Source organism: Schistocerca piceifrons, chromosome 1 (assembly GCF_021461385.2).
Source record: "Schistocerca piceifrons isolate TAMUIC-IGC-003096 chromosome 1, iqSchPice1.1, whole genome shotgun sequence".
Lineage (NCBI taxonomy): Eukaryota > Metazoa > Arthropoda > Insecta > Orthoptera > Acrididae > Schistocerca > Schistocerca piceifrons.
Window position 1 is genome coordinate 430,132,546 of NC_060138.1, and position 14,550 is coordinate 430,147,095.

Below are 14,550 nucleotides of genomic sequence, written 5' to 3' on the forward strand. Positions count from 1 at the left end.
GGTGAAAGGTCGAGACAGTATGTTGGAAGTTCCAGCGTTTCCCACTGAAACTGCTGCAATGTTGTCTTCATGGCATTGGCCGTGTGTGGGTGGGCATTATCGTGCAGTGGATAACGCCATTGGACAACATGCATTGGCGTTTCAACTTGATGGCTTGTCTAAGGTTCTGTAAAGTGGCTTGATAACGCTGGGTATTGATGGTGGTTCCCTATTCCAGGAACTCGACAAGCAGTGGGCCCTTGTGGTCAAAAAAGTAGGACATCAAGACCTTACCAGAAACGGTGTGCACGGCCTTTGATTTCTGTGGAGGTGGTGAAGTTGCACTGCTTGCTCTGACGCTTGCTTTCCAGTTCAAAATGGTGACACCATGTTTTGTCACCTGTGACAATGCGTGACAGAAAGCCATATTCATCTTCATGATAACATTGCAGATGATTCGAAGACAGCCCCATTCGAGTATTGCACTGTTCGGCAGTCTGTTGGTGGGGTACCCACTGCACGCAGATTTTTCGAAAGTTCAAGTGTTGATGTATTATGGCGCGGGCGGTGCCCACGCTGATACCCAGTAACCTATGGATCTTGTCCATGGTGATTCTGTGGTTGTCCAAAACTAAAGCATTCACTTCCACAGACATTACCGGTGTGATGACACGATGCTCCTGTCCAGGACGAACATCATCTCCAGTGACTCGCGCCTCTCAAGGAATCACTTGCGCCATTCCACAACAGTTGAAAGACTCAGACTGTACTCGCCGTACACAGCCTTCATCCGTCGATACATTTTGAGGCCTCCAACTCCCTCCGCCGCCAAAAATCGAATCACTCGTCGTTGTTCTTGCTTACTCCCTTGCATGTTTGGTAGTGGACGAAAACTCGTGTGATCACCTTCTCTTCAGCATGGAACCACACTGGCTGTGTGCAACATCAAACGGTGCACATGCATCAGTCTCTCTACTAATAGATGGTACCACAACACTTGCAGTTACGTGGTGCCACCTTACATGTCAGGCAAAGGTAGACACGCTGAGCAGGTTTCATTTGAATTAACCTCATATTGGATGTTAACAGTAAATTTTTAACAGTAAATTTTTACCGTTGTTGTTGTAGTCACTTCCTTGGCTTTTTCAGTATATGATTCTATGTGATGAGAGTATTGTACATAAATATTTGAGAGAATCCATTCATTATTTTGGTATCGAAATGCAATAGAAGCCAAATGTTTATTACACATCTCTGAAGTTTTGTTGATCACTATACCTTTGTTTCTAAGTACGGTAACTGCTTTTGCATTTGATGATTCAAGAATGTAACTGATATCTGGGGAATATGTGAGAGTTTATTTTTCAGATACACAACAGATCAGCTCCCATTTCTTTGTCCCTTTTTCTGAGTTCAACCATTACAAAAGAACTTCTCATTGCATTAATCTGTAGAAGTAGAATTTTTCAAGCCATTATGGAAAGTATGTTTGAATGTAGCACAAACCTAAAAAAGCCGGGGTAGCCATTGCTGCATATGAGAAGGCTGGTCTTGCAATCGGCACAGTAAATTTTTCATTTTAAGGTATCATCCTGTCATTTTTCTCTCCAGGCAGTTAGATTTTGGTCCCAGGGGGCTGGTATTGTCTTTATATCAAATCCTGCATCTGGTTTCCAAGTTTTTTGGTGGGCATCGTAAATTTGCCCTTTGACTCGCACCCGTTGATACCTCCACATATTTGACTTGCCTTTGCTCTCTTCCAGGGGATTAGATGTTTTTGACCAGCAAGTAGAAGTGAAATGCAGAATTCCGGCAAAAATCACAAGTCTGTTGACATATTAAGCCTAGTGAACTTTGAAGTCCGATTTCCAGTATAGCATTCAGATTCTAAGTCCAGAGCACAGCCGAATCAGCATCAAACACCAGGATCCTGGCATAGTACTTCTGTATTGTGGATGAGAACTGGGTTGTAGATGTATGGAGCGTCATTAAATAAGGCTCCATAGTTAATGGAGCTGGCCAACTGGGTTCCCTGTATACAGGGTGATTCAAAAAGAATACCACAACTTTAAAAATGTGTATTTAATGAAAGAAACATAATATAACCTTCTGTTATACATCATTACAAAGAGTATTTAAAAAGGTTTTTTTTCACTCAAAAACAAGTTCAGAGATGTTCAATATGGCCCCCTCCAGACACACGAGCAATATCAACCCGATACTCCAACTCGTTCCACACTCTTTGTAGCATATCAGGCGTAACAGTTTGGATAGCTGCTGTTATTTCTCGTTTCAAATCATCAATGGTGGCTGGGAGAGGTGGCCGAAACACCATATCCTTAACATACCCCCATAAGAAAAAATCGCAGGGGGTAAGATCAGGGCTTCTTGGAGACCAGTGATGAAGTGCTCTGTCACGGGCTGCCTGGCGGCCGATCCATCGCCTCGGGTAGTTGACGTTCAGGTAGTTACGGACAGGTAAGTGCCAATGTGGTGGCGCTCCATCCTGCTGAAATATGAATTGTTGTGCTTCTTGTTCGAGCTGAGGGAACAGCCAATTCTGTTGAGCAGTCACCATCTTAGCATCAACTGACGCTGACGCCTAGTCAACAGTGCCTCAAGCGAACAAATGTACAACTAAATGAAACTTTATAGCTCCCTTAATTCGCCGACAGATAGTGCTTAGCTCTGCCTTTTGTCGTTGCAGAGTTTTAAATTCCTAAAGTTGTGGTATTCTTTTTGAATCACCCTGTATTTTGGGCGGCCAATGACTGAGTGTTATGGGTGGCCAGTCACTGTGTTTTGAAGTGCACCCATGCAGAGGTGGCCTGTGATGTTAGCAGTGGGCTGCACACGGAGAAGTGCAACCAACGATGCATTTCTCGATTGCACGTAAAGGAGCGCGCAGATACTCTGTGCGGGGATTTAATAGTGGTGGATACAACACTCCTTCCCCCTTGGGGAAGCGGAGAAGCATCTGCTGCGAATGAATGCCACATCTTTGGGGGTCCTCCTCCAAGTCCTCAGCAGCGTTGGTGAATCGGGGCCAGGTGAATACAGATGAAAACGCCCTGGCCAGGGCCGAAGGTTGTATGATGTGGACATCGGCAGCAGAGCTGGTGGAGCAGGAGGAGCCAGCGGCGTGTGTTCGTCTTGTTGAGGAATTACTCGTGGTTGGTGACTTTCTCCATCTGAATTTTGAAAGTGCGGACCATACTCTTGGCTTTTTGATTTGATTGTGAATGGAAGGCTGGCATTGGAATGTGGTGAATGCAATGCTGGGCATAGAAACCACAAAACTCCTCGCTACAGAATTGTGGACAGTTGTCTGTTGTGACCACTTCCGGCAGACTTCAATCACAAAATTTTTTTGTAAAGCTGTTTTGGTGTTGATGGTTGATGTGGCATTGCATTGGAAAATATACGGAAATTGGGATAGTGCATCATCCACTATCAAGAACATGGCTTTAAAAATTTGCCTGGCAAAATCAATGTGCACCCACTCCCAAGGGCGAGCACACAGTGGACAAGAAGCAGATGAATTTCATGGGGCTGACTGTGGCAGGATAGACATGTTTGGGTGAGTAGTTCAGTATCCAGGTTAATGCCCGGCCAGTAAGTGAATGTGTGAGCCAGGAGTTTAGTTTGGGATACACCCCAGTGACCTTGGTGCAATAGTTGCAGGACGTGCTGACATAAAGAATAAGGAATGACTACCTGTGGGTGTCCCTCATCAGAAATGAGTAGATTACTCCATCCGTCAACATGAGCTGCGGACGGTCATTAAAAAAGTGATGGAATGCTGCGGAAGCCTTGGGAGGTTCGTCGTTCAGACCGTCCATGAAATATGTGACTCCAGACTTAGTTGCTACTGGTTGTATCTGCGACCTGGGAGATGATAATGGGAAAAGAATCTACGGTGGCTTCTGCTTCTTCATCGATGTGAAAAAACAAAATTTATTTTTTGTTGAACTCGGGATCAGATTCCCTAAAGAAGGTGTGAGAGGGCATCAACATTGGCATGCTCAGTCTTATTGTGGAAGTGAATCTCTTACTGGTAGTGTGCCAAAAATAAAGTCCAGTGCTGGAGGCAGTGAGCAGTCCTGCCTGGAATCTTCGCTGCTGACTTGAATAGAGAGATCAGCAGTTTGTGGTCTGTGATGAGGCAAAACTTTGTGCCATAAACAAAAACATGGAATTTCTTTAATGCAAAGATAATAGCCAGTGCTACTTTTTCTAATTGAGAGTACCTGCATTGAGTGTCAATCAATGTTTTCAATGCAAAGGCCAAAGGGTGCTCAGAGTCATTCACCTCCCTGTTTGCTAGGGCTGCTCAATCACCTATATCAGATGCGTCCATTGCGATAACTATCTGCTTTGTTGGATAAAAATATGTGAGGCCTGGAGCCATCAACAGCTGGGATTTCAGCCTGAGGAAGTTGTGCTCACAAGTTAGTGTCCAATGGAAAGGCACCCCTTTTCTGCATAACTGGGACCAGGGAGTGGTTTCTGTTGCTGCTGTGCGTAAGAACTTTCGGTGATACGATTTCTTCATCAGAAAGGAACGAAGTTGCTCAAGCATTGCTGGTCAGGGAAGTTTGATTATGGCTTCAACATGTTTATCCAGAGGACGAATGCCTGAGCTGGAAATGATGTGGCCGAGGTATTCAATCTCAGGCTGGAAAAAACAACTTTTCTTTTCTGCATTCTAGACCAGCCTCCCTTAAGATGCTGAATAAAGATTTCAGGTTGCGAAGGTGTACCTCCATGGTTCTCCCTGTTAACAATGATGCCATCTAAGTTGTTAATCCACTTTGAGAACTAATTGTTCCAAAGACCATTGAAAAATGGCAGGGGCACTTGCTATAACAAACACTAGGCATTTCAAATGATAAAGCTCGTGCAGCATGTTAAGTGTAAGAATCCGTTGAGATTCTGCATTAATGGGAAGTTGGAGATCTGCATCTGCTAGGTCTATGTCAGAGAAGATGTTTCCACCTTTTAATTTTGACAGTAACTCTTCTGGTTTTGGAGTAGGATGTATTTCAGTCTCTGATTGGGCATTGACAGTTACTTCAGAATTGTCACACAGGCGGATCTTCCCCAAAGGCTTTTGTGCCATGACAAATGAGGCAGCCCATAGACTAGAAGGAATACGTTTTAGAACTTAGTTGGAGTTAGGTGATCAAATTCTTCCTTTATTTGATCTCTGAGAGCTAAAGGAATGGTGTGGGCTCAAAAGTACAGAGGCCATGCATTGCATTTCAGTGTGATGTGTGCCTCAAATCCTTTGTGGTGTTGATTTCTGGGGTGAACATTTGATGACGTTCCCTGCTTTATCTCTTCGTTTATTGTCCTCGGTGTCGACGTACTGGCTGAAAAATGGGGTGTGGAAGTGCAGTATTGTCTACTTTCACTTTTCACAACCCCCCATATAAGCATTTATATGGCCAGTGCACTATTGTTTAACTTTTGATAAGCCTCATTAATAGGTTGCAGGCGAACATCCACATACAGCTACCATAGGTTACTATTGAACATCTACTAGCAGTACATACCTGATCACAAAGTTCACAGTTCTTGAATAGAAAGGTACATATGGAGCAGACACTGGCATTGTTTTTAACACACGGCCTAATTGTGTAACACTTATTTCACAGTTAAATTTAAGCATTGTTGTTGTTCTAATCAGCACATGTTTCTTATCTGAAACTCAGCTGTGAACTGACTGTCTCGTGACCAAAAATCGGGCCCTTATATATTCTCACAGTAATAGGTACTGAAACTACACATTGTTCGAAGTTAAATTTACAGAAATTATAATTAAAACTTAACTCATTAAATTAACTGAATACATCGAAAACTTGGTTCTTTTTAACAGTTTCTTCTACTACAAGGGTGAAGCCAAATTATTTGTTTAAATCATGAAATTAACATATATATAGTTATGCAAACAACACTTTTGAAAAACTGTTAAAGGTCCCGAGTTTGAGTCTCGGTCCGGCATACAGTTTTAATCTGCCAGGAATTTTCATATCAGCGCACACTCTGCTGCAGAGTGAAAATCTCATTCTGGAAACTGTTAATTACTTTGGAATTAATTAAGAGCTGGCTTTGCTAACCTGTTTTCAAATAGAGCCAAATAGATCCTTTAAGTATACAATTAGTTGTTCCTCCAAATGTTTATAATTATTATAGAATTTATATTTGTTTATAATTCAACAATAGAATTTAAGTTATGAAACAGTTACTGATTTCGCCCTTTCATGAAAGTATTAATTAGGAATAGTTGAAATAAATTAGAAAATAAATTACATACATAAAATTAAGCACAAAATTAGATCTGGTGTTATATTATTTAAAACTGAGGGCCAATATTTCTCTTTCATGAAAATGTAAATTGTACTCATGTATGTCAATAGTAGTTAGTCAAAAATGAAAAAACAAATTTAATGAGACACATGTCAAAACAAGAGGGGAGTTAAAAATATCCCAGCTTGCTTTGTCACAATCAGGTCCTGGTGAAGTGTCTCGAGGTCCAAGTATGGAGCATCTTCGGATACCAAATTCAGAGAATCATTTATTGAAAATCCAAATTTCTGGAAAGAGTAAAGTCCAAACAAGTTCTCAGCAGAATCAGTGTTAATGACTAAGAAGATAATGTGGTGGGTGACATTATGAATTGTTGTCAGCAGTTCGGCTTGACCACTTACTGGGATGATATGTTTATTAGATGGCGTTAGACATCTCTTTGTTTCTTACAAGGGAGGAGCTCCAAGTTTCAAATAGGTATCAAAATTGAGAATGCTCATGGGAATGCTGGTGTCTACGTGTAATTGAACTGGCTTCTCTGCTATTTGCTCTTCTACGAAAAGTTTATTGGAGGTCTCTTTATGGTGTGTAGTGGCTACCAGATTAACATCCATCTGTTGGGCAGGAAGCTGTCTTACCTGACAGGACTTACGTCATACAGAAACTAAATGGCCATTGGTAGAATAGTTTTGGCAATAGGCTGATCTGTCAGGACAGCCTTCACACAGATGTTTTTTGAAACAATCCGGACATGATGACAATCGTTTCGGTACCCAAGACCTATTTGATCGGCTCGAGCGGGGTGGGGGACATTGTTGACTAATGGTACGGTGTCTCGTTCGTACAGTTGCTACGTCCAAATTGCCTCTAGTGTGGCTATTGGCGGCTGGCTTGGATGTGTTTACATTAACGGCTACCATGTTGATTCATGACGTCCTTTGAAACTTTGTGCTCAGTCCAAAACTTTGTCTAACAACGGGTCTTTGAGTTGAAGTGTCTCGTGCTGGAAATCCCTGTTTGTAGTACCCCGAATGATCACTTTCCTGATCATATCTTCTACATATGACTCCTTACTTTTAGGGGTAACAAAATGACATTTTCGTCCTATTACTTGTGACTCTGCAGGCCATTCTCTATGAGTTTAGTTTGGCTGTTTCTTGCACTGTTAAAATGCTACCCAAGAGGAAATAACATGGATATGCTGCTGGTAATATTTAAGCTCTGAAGGCTTAGATAATGGGGCCAACTTGCACAGTAGCCAGTAAATCTCAGGTTTTGACCATGACAAAAACAAAGATTTCATGAGGCTGGAGTCAGTTACCTTGAATGCGTGGAAATGCTCCAGTAATCTTGATTCGTAGGCTCCCCAATGCTCTAAAGCCTCATCAAAGGAAGGAAAGTCTGGCACTTTCCGTGTTACTTGCACCTGCAGTAAGCTTTGAAGAAGTGGTTGGAGGGTATTCAGTAGCAACTTTTGGTTTTCATCCTGCTGATGAATAAGTTACTTCCAATTTAGATGGTTACTGGCTCATCGCCATTTTATTGTGTTATATCTAGGAATAACACAGTACAATTTATTGACACAATACTGATAACAATAATTCTGTTACCAAGTGCCAAGTTGTAGATGAACACTTTATGGGAAATTATATAAATTGATGGTGGTTATATTGATGTCCAGGAATTGCAAGTGATATGCAGAATTCCGGCGGAAGTCACAAGTCCATTGACATACTAAGCCTAGTGAATGTTGAAGTACAAGTTACAGCATAGCATTCGGGTTCTAAGTCCAGAACATGGCTGAATCAACATTGAATAGAGGTCCACTGCAGCGTAGTACTTCTGAGTTGTGGAGTAGAAACAAAGCATGATGAGAACTGGCTTGTAGATGTCGGGAGTTGTGTGAAATAAGGCTCCATAGTTAATGGAGCTGGCAGCTGGGGTCACTGTACTCGTATACTCTGGCCAGCCAATTGCTGAGTTTTATGGGTGGCTAATCACTGTGTTTTGAAGCGGGCATGCACAAAGGTGGCCTGTGGTGTCAGCAGTGGTCGGTGCACGAAGAAGTGAGCCAATGATGCATTTCTTCGCCCCACTTAATGGAGGATGCCGCTGCTCGGTGTGGAGATTTAATAGCCGTGGACCCCACAGTTCCCTTTGTTTTACTTATGTTGACGTTGATCTTATCACCCCTATCCAAGACACTATCCATTTCATTCAACTGCTCATCCAAGTCCTTTGCCATCTCCAACAGAATTACAGTATCATCATCAAATCGTAAAGTTTTTGTTTCCTCTCCCTGTACTTCAATTACTTTTTAAAAATGTCATGATTTCTTGATATTTTTTTCCTTTATTTCTTGGGAACACAATTTGCTCTCCCCGAGGTCAGTTGCTACCAGTTATTCCATTGTTCTCGACATACTTTTTGTTTGAATTTTGCAAACGTAACACGTTAAATTGATTTGATCAGTAATACTCAACCTGCCTTCTTTGGTGGTGGGATTACGGAATTTTTATTAGAGTCCTAGGGTATTTCACTACGTTAACTGAAGCTTTTGATATTTCTTCGCCAACTCTTAACCAGACTATAACCTTTCAACCTAACCTATGCCTCAGGCTATGCTACAGATCAATATTTCATAACAACTAAGATTTCACATTCACATTTGGTGGTTCGCCAACTCACAACCAAATTGTCACCTTTCAACCTAACTGTACCTCAGGCTACGGTCTACCACTGCAACTTCTGTTTAACAAATAATGTAAATGAAAGAAAAGAAACATTGTCAGTATTCTGCTCTTTACCTTTTTTGCACATGGATTACGTCACAGGACATTGTATAAGGGGCGCTCAAAAATTAAAGAGGCGGAGGCACAATTACAGAAACCAGTACCTGTATGTTAGAAGTACTGACCCTGGCTGATGAGACCCTTCTCCCACTGTGACACAAGCAGTGAATGGTTCTCTCATAAAATTCCTGGGGCTGCAATGTTAACCAGTTCCACACCTACATCTGGACGTCATCATCCGAGTTGAATTGTTTGTCCCTTCAGAGCCTTTTTAAGGGGGCCAAAAATGGCGTAGTCACAGGGAAGGAGGTCTGGACTATATAGAGGGGGCTAAGAACCTCCCATTTGAATTTCTGCAGGAGTGCTGCGACTGTGTTGGCCATATGAGGCTTTTCATTGCCATAAAGTAGAATGAACCCATGGGTGAGATTGCCTGTTTGTTTTGATTTGGTCTCTTGGCGAAGGGTGGTCAAGGTTTATGAGTAATGGTGGATATTCACTCTTGTCTCGTGCTGCAGGAAGTGAATCAGCAGGGGGCCATCTTGGTCAAAGAAGATCATACCTTTCCTGCACTTGTGTGAATGGCCTTGGCTTTTTTAGGTGGTGGTGACTCTGGATGCTGCCACTGGAGTCTTTGTCATTTTGATTCTGGTTTGAAGTGATGACACCGTGACTTATCTCCAGCCACCACTCGTGCCAGGAACGCATTCCCTTCCTGAGCATAGTGCAGCAGATGAGGAAGACAGTGGGCCATTCGACATGCTTCCTGTTGTGGTGCACCCATTGGGCATACACTTTGTGCATGTGCAGTTGTTCCTTCATGATGGTGTGAACACTTCCGATGCTCAGTCCGACCACAGCGGCTATGGTTTTCACTGTTCACTCAGGAGTCCTGAGTAATGAGTGCATCCACCTGCTGGATGATGTCATTGGTAATGCAGTGCGCTGCTCCAGACTGTGCATCATCGGCTAACGGCACCCGTCCTTCCCTGAAGCACTTGTGCCAGGCCTTGACCAATGCAAGGGATATGCAGTGTTTCCCGTACACTTGTGACATTCGTCGATGAATGTCCGTTCCTCCTACCCCTTTCGCTGTCAGAAAACAAACAACACCTCTTTGCTCTTCTGTTGATGCCTTCATGTCACCGTTTGCAATGTGACTGGCAGCATTGAACGATTGGTGCTTGCCGCTGCTAGCTCTTTATACTCATGTGACATGGACACGTGCCCTCTAGCGACGGGCTGTGAACTTCCACACTCTGGTCGGAACCACACCTCGTCACACATGCCATGATATTATCCTCCTGTCATTGGTTTGCACATTCCAGACTCCAGCTCGTTTCTTTTTGAACACCCCTTATAGTACAAAGCTGACATCTTGTATCTAGTTCCAGCTGACCCATTTTGCCTGGCTGATATATCTTGCACAGCAGATAGAATAATATTGTCATGGTTGGGTCTACTAAGGACATTAATTATTCTGATGGAATGTCATCTACCTTAGGTGCTTTGTTTCATCTTACTAGGGAATGGTCCAGTCTGACAAGTCGAAACCTACCGTGAAATTTTTCGTGCAGGTAGAATACACCAAAAGCAATGCACTTGCAAAAATTTAACTACTAAGGCTGACTGCATGTAGTTTTTTAAAGAAATGTTGAAGTTAATATTTTTTTCCGCACGAAGAACCACTTACAATAGTGGTTTGTATAGACCTCTCTGCCTAGTGCTCAAATCAGCGAATAAGCAGATGCAGCCGTAACAAGTTGACATATTGCCACACTGCATGAAGTCCAAAGTGAACACATATTTATTTTTAACACTTCAATCACACCAAAAATGCGTCAATTCATTACTTTTTTGAATAATTTGCAGTTCACATCAACAACTAAACTGTTCCAGATATAATTGTTACACAAGCAACTATCAGAGGAAAGAAAATCAAGACAGTGTCTGCTGTTACATTACAAATGACTTCCACCAGGCTGGACTTTAATTTGTTGACATTAAATATTTTTAACAATTCCTGTAGCACCATTCTTATGATGGTTGTTGAATAATGTATATTTTGCTAACAATGCAACAGTTCATTGTTTATTAGAAATGTTTATACCATGTTTGTTGTTGTTGTTACAAAAATGCAAAGGTCTATTGGGTGATGAAAACAAACATTTTCCTTACACCCAGGCATTCCCAATAAAAGAAAAGTTAATGCATTCAGGCACTTCACAGTAATTACTAGTTTTATTTAAACAGAACTGGAATGGAGTAAGAAATGGTTGTGGTCATTGTTCTGCATATTATACTGTGTACCAGGCATCCTTTAACAAATTCATAAAATGTGGTGATGCAAACTGACAATGCAGGAATGACTGAGGTCTAAGAATATTGTTCTGCTGATAAATCTGAAATTACAAAAAAACTATCAAAAATCTGAAAAATGCTTTACACTGTTGAAAATTTTTTTTATCGAGAGACTGAATTACACTATTACTTCTGGGTGAATCTGAATTATATTAACAGCTTTTTGTGGTCTGTGAAATATGGAGTTATTTTCACAACCAGGCCAAGACTACAGCGAAGCAATGAATTATTCTCTGCAGATGGTAAGAAGTAGTTTTCATTTTCCAAACTTTTGCTGGTAAACAGTCCTCTGTTTTTAATTTTTGGTCCCAGTTTGTCTTGATGTTGGTGAAAACAGAGAGAAAGTTGCGGAAACAGTAATTACCGATAATTATCACTGGCATTGTTGTATACAAATGTGTCATAGCATTTATTGACTGCACAAGTGACTCTTGTCTTTTTTTGTTTAAAATGATAAAGTGTGGTTGAATGAGGCCTGACTGACTGGCTGTGTGTGCAGCTTTTAGGGGATAACAATAAGCTTCCTCTTCATGTCAGTGACGAGTTTCTCTATAGTATGTATTACCTATTAATGATATCTTCTCTAAAAATTTACTTGAAGTAAACTTCCTCATTTTGTGATTTCCATTTCCTGAATCTGTTTAACCAGGTCGAAGAAGCCTGGAAATCAGTAACATTCATCTCACTTGCAGTTCAGAGTGCCAAGTCTCATAGATCTTGGTAACAGTGCATTGACTCTCACGAGCAGTTCTAAATCTTCCAAATTGTTTTTCTTTCATTCTTTTGCAAGTTCCGTTTTAGCGCATTTTTGAAACCAGCTTTGCAGACAACTGAAGTTGAAGTGTTTTCCCTTTCTTTTGTTTAACCAAAAAAGTTACAGCCCTTTTTGTGTCACTGAAGGCTATTATGAAACATGTTTTCTTTGGGCTCTGAAGGTGCTCTATTTTTGTTGTTGGCCTTTGTAATGCAACAATTATCATTCAAATCACAATTCATGGAATTGCCAGAGTTATTTCATGTGTCTTCTATGTTTCCATAGTTTCTAACTAAATGTTGATATCATTGGAATGAACGTCCAAGAAATTAACTAATAAATAACACACATGTAAGTCCTCTGAAGAAGCAGATGGCTACATTTGCATACCACATTATTGGTATTTTATCTTTGCAAAGTTGGAAATATTTATTGGATTCCACATTATTGTGAAACTCTTGAACCTGGACATAGACAGATGCTATTAGCAAGTGTATGCCATGAAATCACAAAGAAATTTAATTCAGTTTTATCTCTATTGTTAACACACAGTGTAATCACAAAGGTAACTGCTCATTATTATGGATATTAAATGGGTTGCAAATTTAAGTGAATAGTAACTGTGAACAATTATGTCAGAGAAACTATGAACAGAAACTTAAATCTGCTTTACAAGTTAAGATTGTGTCATGCCATATTATCTATTTACTTCTGTACCATCAGTCGAGGATATGTGCCCGATGTGTTGTGCATGTGCTGTCTGCTACAGCTACAGCATTAGTGTAAAAATTCTCCAACTGTTGATGAGTTAGGAATTCGGCCAATATCAACAGTTTTTTGACCCTTTCTGACATGAATTTTTTCTGGAGATGAACAATTTTAATTATGATTTAATGGTCTTAGTTGATTGTTTAAAATGATTTTCGAAGGAAGATTTACAGAAATATATTCATCCATTTTCAAAATAAACATTGTACATTCAGGTTCATTTTATTGACAAAAATAATTAATTTTGAAATATTCACTGCCGTAAAAAAAAAAAAAAAAAAAAAAAATTCCATGCAAAAAACAATAATATCATTCAGTTATACAGTGGAATGTAATTGAGAAACAAGCTCTGTCTATTCTGGCTGTCACAAGCAACAGCACACTGCTACATTCACATGTTGATAATTTTATAGTGGTATTGGGCAGGGGCAGCCTTGCACATGATGAAAAGATTGAACAGCCACAAATGTGTACATAAGGTTTCCATTGTGTAAAAAAAGTTTCTGTTGCAGCTAAGAGACGGTAAAAATTGTTGCCAGTGGATCTGAAAGGGTTAAAAAATACTTGCAGTGTGTCTCAGCAACAAGAATTTTGTTATTGGGTTTCTTTCAGTGTGTTCTTTCTGTATAAAAGAATTCAAGGCAGGTTTCAAAATGTCGAATTGGACGATTCCCATATTAGGTCTTTCAGTGCACTGCAAAATTTTTCTTACAGGTGTGCATTCCCTACATCATCTCCATTCACTCCCTCTCCTTTATGTAATATTGTCTTCAAATTTGTCATATATGTAGTGATTCTGTGTGCTCCTTCCATCTTTGAACCTCTTCTCCTTTGCTTAGAGCTGGCTTGCCATGTGAGCTCTTTTATGTTCATAAAAACGCTTCTTTTTTCCAAAGTCTTACTTAATTTGCCTATAAATGGGATCTGTCTTATCCCTGAGTTTGGCATGCATCTACAGCTTTGCATTTCTGTGTTAGCCGTTCCTGCTATTGACATGTTGTACTTGCTATCAGTCTAATTTTTTAATTGGATAGATAAAAAATCTAATCACCATGCGACTTCAGAACACACACATAAAAGAAGGATATAATTAGGCAAGTTTTTGGAGCCAGTGGCTCTTCCTTCAGGCAGAATAGCTAAAAGGGGAAGGAAGAAGGGTGAAGGAAGAGAATTGCAGAGGTTTAGGAAAAGGGGTAGATTCCAGAAAAGTCATCCAGAAATCTATTCCTTTTCCTAGACCTCTGCAGTCCTTTTCCTTCACCCCTCTTCATTTCCCTTTAACGCTTCTGCCTGAAGAAGGAGCCACTGGCTCCGAAAGCTCACCTTATTATAACCTTCGTTTATGTATGCCTTCTGCCGCCATGTGGTGAGTATATTTTTTATCTATTCAATTACATCATATTCTGAAAAATGGATTGTTTTCATTGTTGTAATTTTTTTTAATGTGTGTATTCCCTATGCCTGTTTCATTTACTCCTCTTTACTTTTCTGCATATGTATTATGTCACGCACCACAACATTAGTAGATTTTGATACGAAGCCAACATTTTGTGTCAGTTTGATGACAAAAAGAGAATTCTAGAT

The 14,550-nt window shown here is 40.6% G+C and overlaps 1 protein-coding gene across 9 annotated transcripts in view; it reads left to right on the plus strand.

Moving 5' to 3' along the window:
• The window catches only part of LOC124790314 (nucleolar transcription factor 1-A-like), a 210,033-nt gene that overhangs the window by 23,658 nt on the left and 171,825 nt on the right, over positions 1–14,550 (plus strand). The window lies entirely within an intron of this gene.